This window comes from Mastomys coucha, unplaced genomic scaffold (genome assembly GCF_008632895.1).
Source record: "Mastomys coucha isolate ucsf_1 unplaced genomic scaffold, UCSF_Mcou_1 pScaffold6, whole genome shotgun sequence".
NCBI classification, from domain to species: Eukaryota; Metazoa; Chordata; class Mammalia; order Rodentia; family Muridae; genus Mastomys; species Mastomys coucha.
In genome coordinates this window covers 128,263,041-128,274,686 of record NW_022196912.1, presented here as the reverse complement: position 1 = coordinate 128,274,686, position 11,646 = coordinate 128,263,041, and the positions used below count along the sequence as shown (strand labels likewise).

The 11,646-nt window shown below is 38.2% G+C and overlaps 1 pseudogene and 2 gene segments (V, D, J or C); 2 read left to right on the top strand and 1 right to left on the bottom strand.

The window, feature by feature from the left end:
- Nucleotides 1–11,646, top strand: part of LOC116080189 — a 1,139,691-nt gene that overhangs the window by 25,748 nt on the left and 1,102,297 nt on the right.
- The window catches only part of LOC116080186, a 1,015,034-nt gene that overhangs the window by 5,010 nt on the left and 998,378 nt on the right, over nucleotides 1–11,646 (top strand).
- On the bottom strand, nucleotides 10,600–11,389 carry LOC116080406 (annotated as a pseudogene).

Genomic DNA, 11,646 nt, shown 5'->3' with positions numbered 1-11,646 from the left:
CCTTTGTCTTGTGAAGGTTTGATAGATGACTTCATGCAGGAGAATTCCAGGGTGGGGAGGCAGAAGTGGATGGGTGGGTGGGGGAACACCCTCATCGAAGCTGGAGGAGGGGGATGGGATAGGAGGTTTCTAGGGAGAAAACTGGGAAAGGGTAAAATATTTGAAATGTAAATAAAAAAAATCCAATAAAAAAGGACAAATACAAATTAGGACTATAAAAATGATACTCCAAACACACAAAAAAATGAGATTTTAATGAAATCATGGTAATGTTACTTCATTTTCTCTCAAACATTTGTACCATCCCATGCTGTCCCTAAGGCTCACACAGCAGGGTATAAGATATAGAAGGAAGGTATGCAAATAAGGTCTTACCTTGCTATTTAAAACCGGCCCTGAAATTCAGGCAGAGAACTCTAGAACTGTCTTTCTGTTCAGTCTTCAGTATTGAAAATAGAACACTGAATATGGTGTTGGGGCTGAAGTAAGTTTTCATTATTTTCTTTTTTTCAAGGTAATCATGGCTAACAAACAAAAATGTGTGCATCAGTATTCATTGGTAAGATTGACAGTGAACATGTGTAGCAGTTTCTTGATCAGGATTCTCTCTGTTTGCAGGTGTGCACAGTGAGGTACAACTTGTTGAATCCGGTGGAAGATTGGTGCAGCCTAAAGGGTCATTGAAATTATCATGTGCAGCCTCTGGATTCACCTATGAAGCCTATGACATTCACTGGGTCTGCCAGGCTCCAGGAAAGGGTATGAAAGCAGTTGCTAGCACAGATAGTGAAACTTATGATTATGAAACACATTATGCTAATTCAGTGAAAGACAGATTCACCATCTCCAGAGATGATTCGAAAAGCATGCTCTTCCTGCAAATGAACAACTTGAAAACTGAGGACACAGCTATATAATACTGTACAAGACACAGTGAGTCAGGACAGGATAGCAAGCAGGACTGGAACCTGGAGGCAGCAGCTGATACAGAGGCCATGGAGGGTGCTGCCTACTGGCTTACTCCATATGGCTTGCTCAGCCTGCTTTGAAAACGAACTCAAGACTATTAGCTCAGCACAGGACTCAGACCCCCAGTGGGCTGGGTCCTGCCCCATTGATCATTAATTGAGAAAATGCATTATAGTTGGATCTCATGGAGGGATTTCTTCAACTGAGGCTCCTTCTTTTCTGATGACATTAGCTGGTGCCAAGTTGACACACAAGGACAGCCAGTATAATTCATTGTCTTCTTTTATTTTGTAAACCAAAGAATTTAATTAGAATTTCATGATTTAGTGTGGGTGAGAGTGTTGACAACTTAACAGTAGCAATACCACTGAAAAAAAAATGTCAGTCCCTTCCACAACCTTATTTTCCAGTAATCTTCCGAGAAAGATGAAGCCTCATGGGTTCTGCTTCTGTCCATGATGAAGGCACATTTCTAATTATCTGTTAAAACACATTTAAAACATTAATTTACAGAAATTAAAGTAAACATATATAAGTAAAATTAAGGATGGTTCCTTCATACCCAGAATATATTCGGCTGGTTTGATACCCAGATACACAGGAGTCAAATGCCACAATCAGTGTGTGTGTGTGTGTGTGTGTGTGTGTGTGTGTGTGTACCATTCATAATAGTGGTCACTTTCAAAACAACAAATAGAACTTCAGGATACTATTAATATACAGAAACAGAAAAGCTTCATTTCATCACTCCTTATTGGAAGGAAAACACAGTAACTACATGAGATAGATACAGATGCATGACATTTGGTAAGGGCAGTGGTGTATATTTGGCATCTCTACAGGTAAACTGAGGTACTAGATCTAGTGGTAAATATCATTACAATAACTAAAGCCTAAAGAAACCAAGTGTATATTATTCATGAATCAAAGTTAGGGTAACTAATTTGTGCTTAGCATAATTATTCAGTACATATGTAAATCAAATATAATTCTATAGTCCATAAATATGGACATGTTGTATGACCAATACTGAAATGATCACATTTCTCAAGAAATGCATATTGTAGGTTGTCACAGGAGCGGTCTCATGAATCTGAGCTGTGCCACTGTCTGTTGGTTGGATCTCAGTTTGTGGACTTTCTGAACAAGAAAGTGTTACTGCACTGATTGTGTCATTTGACTCCTGTGTGTCTGGGTATCAAACCAGCAGAATACATCAGAGTATGTAGGAAACAGGGTCTCTTAAAGGTTTATGTCTCTCACTGAATTTAAAACTATTCCAGAAAGATGAAAATTACACTCTTCCATATGGACCAAAATTTACAGAGGAATGGAGGACTTGACCTTTTGCCAGGTGGGAATCATCCTAGAATCACCTTGAGGTCAAGTGTAATACAGAACCCCAACTTGGACTGAGTGGGGACTGCTGTGTGGTTCAGTCATGAACAGCAGACAGCTGAACTCCTGTACTGGGAATCATTATCCAACTCAGAATAACACATGAAAGGGCATGTGATTAAGATTCTTTGCTGATAGCATACATATATTGTTCAGCCTTACATTACATAGTTGAGCTACATTTGTAATGTCTCCTCAGACTTAGGCTAATAGGACTCAACAGAGTGAAAAAGACTGAGCTAGACTTGCTTACAGAGGTAGTTGTACAGCACCTGTGGTTCTAGAGTTATTGCTGATCTATTGATATTAACCAAAATTGGAAATAGCCTAGATGTCATTAATGGACAAAATGGATAGAAAAATTTAGTACTAAGTTGAGAGCTATAATATATAGAAAGAGGAACTGGTGCTGATCTGTATCATTCTGTGTTTGTTGCTTCAGTCTCTGTGAGTTCACATGACCTTTGCTCATTTGATTTAGATAGTCTTTTCTTCCTGGTGTCCTTCATTCCCTTCAGCTCTTACCCTCTTTCAGTCTCATCTCCTGTGGATTTCCCTGAGTTCTGAGAGGTGGGGTTTTTTGGAGGTTTTCTATTTAGAGCTGCTTGTTCCAAGGGCTGTTACTGCATAATGTCTGGCATGGGATTCAGTATATATTTTCATTTATTTTTATGAAATTCCTAAATGTATGAACAAATGGGTCTCTGATTTTTGTGCCTCCTGTTGTGGCATTTTTCCTTCCCTTGATTTGCATGTCCAAGCTTTGTGTGATAGTTTTCATTTTACCTTATTATACTTTATTTCTGGTCTAAGCCCAATGGGGTCTAATGTTGAGACACAAGACCCCATCTCAATCTTGGAAGCTATCCCTACCTGAAAACTTCTCAGAAAAGAAATAAGACTTGTCTACTGGGGTGTTGTCACTTGATATACAAAAGACTCTTCAGAGCAGGACCATATCTTGTAGTACATGGACAACATAAAATAAACTCAGTGCTTGTTACATGTTTATTGTCAGGAAGATTATTACAGTCCTAGCAAGCCCATATAAAGGACAATAACCATGTATTTTATTCAGTATAGATGGGAAGGTCTAGAGCTGTATAACTCATTCCCCTGCTCCAAAGCCCTTGCTATTAGTTGTTTCTCCTGGCCATGCAGTTTTGTTTGGTACAGGGCAACTTCTTTCTTCTCAGTATTCCTTCCTCCTCTCTGTCCCTGCATCACCCTCACTCAAACTTCCAATCCCACTTTTCTCCCTTCACTGCCCTATCATATGCTTTAACCATTTATTGTCTGGTTAAATTGGGGAGAAGGTTCACACGACATCACTTTGAGTTTGTGACGATATGCTCTTCTAGGCAACCATCTTTAGAAACCAGCATTTAGCATTAGAAGGCAAGGAGAATCATACCATTCCACTACACGTTTGTCTCATATATCTCAGATCCACCCCTCCTTAGATGTTATTTTTCTACTTATTACAATGCTCTCTTTTGTGTTTTTATGAGTTTTTCTATGTGTGCCAATTTGTGTGCTTCTGTGTTAGCACAACCATATCCACTGGAAAGAGCAAGAGTCACTGTCTTAGTCAGGGTTTCTATTCCTGCACAAAACATCATGACCAAGAAGCAAATTGTGGAGGAAAGGGTTTATTCAGCCGATACTTTCACCTTGATGTTCATTACCAAAGGGAGTCAGGACTGGAACTTAAGCAGGTCAGAAAGCAGGAGATGATGCAGAGGCCATGGATGGATGTTACTTATTAACTTGCTTCCCCTGGCTTGCTCAGCTTGGTTTCTTATAGATCCTAAGACTACCAGCCAAGAGATGATACTCCCAACAAGGGGACCTCCCCCCTTGATCACTAATTGAGAAAATGCCTTACAGCTGGATCTCATGGAGGCATTTCCTCAAGAGAGGCTCCTTTCTCTGTGATAACTCAAGCTTGTGTCAAGTTAACACAAAACAAGCCAGTACAGTCACAAAGCCAGCATAGGTTAACATAATTTTAGTGAAGGTGAGCAGATTGCTACAGTTACTGTTCTATCTCTAACTTTGGAGTTTTGGTGGTTTGCCTCATTGGAAACATTGTGATTCACTTAATGTTATTACCTGAGAAAAATTATGTCAGATACTTTTTAGAGAAATCCTAAAATGAACATTGTCTGTCCACTATTTGGAAGTCTTCCTTTTGCCCTGGAGATCATTATGCACAGACAAGCACATATCTAGATGAGGCCATTTTTCCCACAATCTGCTTGGGTTATCTGAACATTAGCTAAGTCAAACAATATAATTGATGTAGGGTAAAAAAAGACAATTGACCAACTCTGACTGGCCAAGAGAATAGGTTACAGATTCATTGTCTCCTTTTATTATAAGCTTAAATGTCTCTGAAAATGTAGATTAAAATAGGAGTTCATACAGGGTATCACTGTGGAAGAATAAAACTCAGTAAATAGGATAGATTAGCTAAAATATACTTGTCTGGTTTCATAGTGTAGATCATAACATATATAGTAAAAGAAATTCAGTATTAGTGTTTGCTATTCACAAAAAGACTTGTTAAGATATTTTCTGTTTGTCTGGAGGGATTTCAAACAATGAACATTTCCAGCATAAAAGCAGACTGTCATTTATTAAATGTTTTTGATTTGGAGGTGACATTTCTTAGATTCTTTAAAATGGATTATAGGTCTAATAAAAATTTGAATATTTTGTTCTCTTGAAACTTGCATGGATAATGAAGCACCTGCTTGCTAATAAGTCAGACCATCATCTGAGGCCTGGTTGATAGCAAGTCAGCTGCAAGACTTCCTTGACCATCATGACAGGCTCACTTCTTCCTAGTAATTTTTCTATGTCTGTTATTATGTCCCCACAAACCCTACTTTGCCTGATTTTTCAATTTGTATATTCTCTCTTTTAGTTAATTTGAACAGAGGATATTTATTCTTGTTAATTTTCTCAAAGAAAAAACTTTTTGCTTCATTTATTCTTTGTATTATTCTGTTTTTATTTTATTGATTTTAGCTCCATGTTTATTTCCTGCCATCTAATCCTTTTGGGAGTTTTTGCTTCTTTTTGCTCTAGAGATTTCAGATGTGCTCCAAAGTAGAAAGTATATGATCTCAATAATTTCTCTATGAAGGCACTCATAGTAGGAACTTTCCTCTTAGCACTTCTTTCACTGTGATCCATAAGTCTGGTTCTGTTCTGCATTTGCTTGCATTGATTTCTCTGAAGTCTTTCATTTCTTTCTATATTTCCTCCTTGATTCACTTGTTATCCAGTAGAGAACTGTTCAGTTTCCTTGAGTTTGTACGCTTTCTGTTGTTTCTATTGCTTGTTTGTTTTTGAAGTCCAGCTTTAATCCATAGTGTTCAGATATAATACTGATATGTGTTTTGATCATAAAAAGGGAAAGAGCTATAAGAATATGTTCTGTCAGGATGTAGGGGAAGGAGGTGCCTCAGTAGGCCCATGCCAAGGCATCCCTTCCCCCTGAGGGAACAGCCACATGACCATATATTATAGAATAGAGTTTATTTAGGGCTTGGGGAGGGGTGTTAAGAGGGTAGCAGAGGCAGAGAAAGGCAGAGAGAAGGAGAGAATAGAGAAGTAGGGGATGGCCATGACCACGTGGAGAGAGGGAGGAAGGGAATAGAGAGAAAGGGGTTATAAAGGGACAACAGGCAAGAACAGGTAAGGGAGACAAGCAGGAGTAAGAGAGAGAAGAGAGAGAGGTGGGGTCAAGATGCCCCTTTAATAGGGCCAGGTTTAGCTGGCTGCTGCCAGGAACTGTGGGGGTGGAGTTTAGACAGAATGCCAACAAGAGCTATTTGGATTTTCTGTTATCTGTTGAGACTTGATTTGTGGTCAAGTATATGGCCAATTTTGGAAAATGTTTCAGGAGGTGTTGGCGCATACCTTTAATCCCAGCACTTGGGAGGCAGAGGCAGGCAGATTTCTGAGTTTGAGGCCAGCCTGGTCTACAGAGTGAGCTCCAGGACAGCCAGGGCTATACAGAGAAACCCTGTCTCGAAAAACAAAGAAACAAACAAAAAAACAAAAAAGATTTGGTTTGTTTGGAAAATGTTCCATGAGGTACTAAGAAAAAAAGTATACTGTTTTGTGTTTAGGTGAAATGTTCTGTTCATACCTATTAGGTCCATTTGAACCTTGAGTTGCTTAGAGAAATGTGCAATCTTTTGTGTTTTCATGAAATGTTCATAGAAATGTATATATCTATTAGGTCCATTTGAGCCATAAGGCCTGCTAATTCCATTACTTGTCTGCTTTGTTTCTAAATGAACTGTCAGTGAGAGTGGGGTTGATGAAGTCTCTCACTACTTATGTGTGGATTTTAATGTGTGCTTTAAGCTTTAGTCATATTTCTTTGATGAATGTGGGTGTCCTTAATCTTGGGACATATATGTTCAGAATTAAAATGTCATCTTGTTGGATTTTTCTTTTGATGACTATGTGATATCTGCACTCCTCATCTATTTTGATTAACTTGGCTTAAAATCTCCCTTGTTACATATTAAAACGGTTATATTTGATTGTTTTGGTATCCGTTTGTTACGAAAATCTTTTTCATTTTTTTTCTAAGATTGTAAAAGTTTACTGACAGGAAACAGTAAGCCAGACATTTGGTTATCTTTGATATAATAATGTAGCATTTTTGAACAGTATTTTAAAATACATAATGAATTACATTTATACCAGTACTAGAAAATTAAAATTAAATTAAGAATGTACTTAAGACACTACATATAGAAGATAAATTAAAATTTTCACAAAAGTAACACTATTTTAAATGAGAAAATCTGATTTCCACAGATTTTAGTCAGAGCATGCCTTTCTCTGAACTGAAGAATTCTGCTCTTCTTCATTTCTTTTTTTGTTTGTTTGTTTGTTTGTTTGTTTTTGAGACAGGGTTTCTCTGTGTAGTCCTGGCTGTCCTGGAACTCACTCTGTGTGGTCCTGAATGCCAGAGGCTATCCACAGAGATCTCTGGCCTGGCTGGTGCAGGAGCCCTAGCAAAGGGAATTGAGAAAGCATGGGCATCTTTCAGGCCACTCGATTTCTCCACTGCCCTGAACTGAGTCAGGTCAGGATAAACCAACAGGCTGACTAGCCAATGAGGAGTATGGCGCAGCTTCAGGCCACATTTCAGGAGAGCATACTTCTTCCGAGTGTTACAGCTCTTAGAACAAAAGGCTCAGACAATAGAGTAGATCTTTCATGTGCTATACTTCCCTGGATATGATGTGTGTGTGTGTGTGTGTGTGTGTGTGTGTGTGTGTGTGTGTGTGTGTGTATGTGTGTGTGTGTAGTGTGTATACATATATATGTCTACACATACACATATGTATATATATATATATATATATATTTATATTTATATATAGTTTTTTGGGTCATTCAGATTTCAGCAGCAGTTAACTCTCATTGGTTTGGGCTGAGAATCTTTATTTGCATGTAAGAGAGCTTGACCAATATTTCACACATCTCCTACTTGGGCCATTGTGGGGAATTCAGGCTGAAATCTGAGCCAAGGTCTGAGGAGCTACCACCGAACTCTTACCATCCCTTGTGAACAAATTTATTCTGCTCAGTGGGTGCTTCAGGGTTCCAAGGTGGTAGCTCAACTGGACCCAGGCTGCCAGAACAGCCCACTGCCCCACAACTTTGTAGACCAGGCTGACCTCGAACTTAGAAATCCAAAGAATTCTGCTCTTAAACACAGAACACACAAAACACTGACCACAGGAGACACGAGCAGTTAGCGGTTACACAGTAAGAGTGTTGCCCGGTTCAACTTTATAAGTCTTCACACCAATTTCCTAAGAATCACTGCATAAATTCATTAGGCAGGAAGAAGTACAAGAATAGCAGATAAGGAATTAGAAATCTCTCAATTTACAAGGAACAATCAAGTGTGTCCTCCTATTCCTCAAATTTGTAGCAACAACAAACCACCACAAATATTTTTCTGGGCCAATTATGTCCATCTATTTCTATAAATCTCTATTATATAAGACATGGGAAGGCTATTGCATGATCAATGCAAAGAATAGTCACAGTATCTTTTTTTTTCTTTTATGTCTTTGAGATAGAGTCTTATGTAGCTCAGGTTGGCCTTAAACTTATTATCTACTCAAGGATGAGATTGAACTTCTGATTTTCCTGTATCTATCTCCTGGGTGCACTGTGATTATACACATGTGCTACCATATCATGCTTATGTGATGTTGTGGATCGAACCCATGTATGCTAGGCAAGCACTGTATGAACTCAAACACATACCCATGTCTATATTTTAAATGTAATATTTCCACTTTTCAGCTACATTCCTAAGTTTTTGTGGTATTTGGGCTTGAACCCACAGCCTTGTAAGTGTTCTAGCACAGCACTCCAGTCCAAACCTATACCTTCTCAACAGTGGCACTTCAGATTACTCTTTATAACTATGGTGAAAGCCAGAGTCAGCCACATTATAACCACTATTTAAATATTCATTGTGGAAAACTGGTTAGCATATATGGTTATTTCCACTACCAGGAAAGAAAGATAAAATTCAAACAAAATCCCTTCATAGTTTTATTTTCTGACATATTTTTGAGATGAGGTATTAATATGATGCCAGACTGTCTGAAGTTCTTGGACTTTGTGGATTCTACTTCAGCCAGCAAGGTAGCTAAGAGCAGAGGCAAGTGCCTGCCACCATTCTTTGTATCTCTAATTTATGGGGTAAATAAAAAGCTAAGCTGATAGCAAAATCAGATAACAGTCAAAGGTGACACATGCCTGCTATCCCAGCACTTGAGAAGCTGAGACATGGGGATGAATGTGAGCTGGAGGCAAGGCAGCTCTCCATAAGAGAGGTAAGACCAGCTAGTGTTCTGTCACAAAAAGAGAGGTTTCAAGAGACATTTTTTTTAGAGAACTGGCACACAAATAAACACAAAAATCAAAACAAGAGCCATACTAGGTTTCAGGAAACATTTATAGTGCATGTCTTACGGCATATGCGTTTTAAAAAAACAAAAGACTAGGTTTCAAGGAATAGTACTACCAAAAGGAAAGAAAATACACAGACAGGGTTTCAAGAAATCTTTCTTTTTATCTAAGGCATTGGGATTGAACACAGAGTGTTACTCTTGCTAGGCATGCACTTTACCTCTGAGCCACAGCCTCAGCTTGAAAACATGTTAGTTTTCTTCCTTCCTTTTTTTTCTTTTTTTCCTGAATATGGGGTCTCACTATGTAGCTCATGCTGACCACAAACTCACAGAGCTCAGCTTTCATGTACCACAGCCTGGTAAAACCATTTCATTTCTATACCTAGGCAACAAACCAATATTTCATGATTTTGTTTTCTCATTCTGAGTCATTTTCATGAGCACAACTCAGGTTATTTTTCTGTTAGGTAAAAACTAAATTAATGATAATGTGTAACTTACAGAAACATTTGAGACAATTTTTGTAAGTCATACTGATTTTTAGCAACAAACTGCTATTATTAGAGAAGGGCCACTTTAAATAAAACTAGAAACAGAATGAATGAGAAATCTTTCCATATACAAGGTAGTTATAGCATACTCATGCACAAATCATAGACTTTAATTAGAGGTACTTCTTAATGTGTAAAAGGAGGCATATGTAGCTGATTTCAGTCAAAAAGGCACAAGAAGACCTGTATCTTTCCAAAGGCTACACGGTCCATTTTCAGATTACACAGTGAATATGATACCTTGGCCCAAGAGGTAAAGCACATACATCTTCACAAAGAAGGAAAAGTAACGATGTCTTCCAGACTCAGTTGTTTGCAACAGGCAGAAATTCCTGCTCAGAACCTTCCATCTCCAATCTTAGATAAGATTAAATCAGATGACTGAAAGTTAACTCTAGTAATTTTGAGTTTTACCTTAAGTAAAATGAAGTAGTAGTTAAACTTTTTCATTATGTACTTAATTCCACAAAAACCAAATGTTTCATAAGTTCATTGGGAAGGAAAGCTTAAAAGGAGCATAATTCCAAATATTTCATGATCTTATAACTGCTTGTTAAGGCACTACACATCTTTGGTTGAATGATTAACTATTTAGATCACCTGACACAAAGAAGTAATGAAAAATATGTGAGTTTCATTCTTCAAACACCAAATAGTTTTACTTTTCAGTTTCCATTACCATTGTCAATGTTTCTCTGGAATCCTCTTTAACTCATCAGAAATCTGTATAAATAGCCATGGTATTTTGATTGAAAGATAGAGAGCATCCAACTGAAGAATAACACTAGTCCAATCCCAGCACTGCACATCATCCTTCTCTTCCCAATACCTATGTGAAAGGTAGCAGCTTCATATAAAATAACCATACCTAAGGTAAACCCCACTATTGAAGAGAATAATGATGTGGGTTTCAGCTACAAACTGGTTCTGGCTGCTCCTGTGGATATAATTCACTTGTCCTCTATGGGGATTTTTATGAGCATATAGTAGCTCTTTTATATGGTTCCACATTTGGCCAGATGTCATAACAAGTACAAAACACAAAGCTGCAAAAGGCCACCCCATTTTATTAAAGGGGAATTCCATATTGCTTCTTCACAGAGACACAAGTCCATCAATAACAGCCAGAAACAATCCTAACATTAGGGGTCCAGCATGATTTGGAGCTCTAATTACTCTAATATTGACATCAATTCTGTCTGCGACCCACCAGGAAATCCATTCAGCTGAAAACCCTTGCACCTGAAACTCAAATGTATTGATCTTTTTGGGTTTTCCTTTCAGAGGAAAGTTGATGAAAGTTGGAGTTGAATTCCTCTTTAGACCTGAATTCAAGGTCGATTTTGCAAGTATCTGAAGATAAGATTCTGCACCATGACGATCAAGGAAAAAATATATATAAGCAATGGAGAGTCTGCTTCCAACCTCATCTGACACTCTAACAGCCCAAGGCCAAGCCAGGCTACACAAGCAAGCACTAGAGACCACCCAGAGCATGCATTTCAGATGTCCTAGAAACTCTGAAGGCACTCCCTCCCTACTTACCTCAATTCTTGAAACTGCCAGATGACCCACATCCTCCTCTATTTTATTGACCACATTTTCATTTTGTACCACATACTTGGCATGCCCATGCTCATCATGGCATACACCTAAAAACCTTTTTCTAGTGCTTTACTCTGTGGTCATGCCTGTTCTTATTGCTGAGCTGTGATTCTTGTATGCAGTATTGTGATTTTTTTTAATCCATTCTG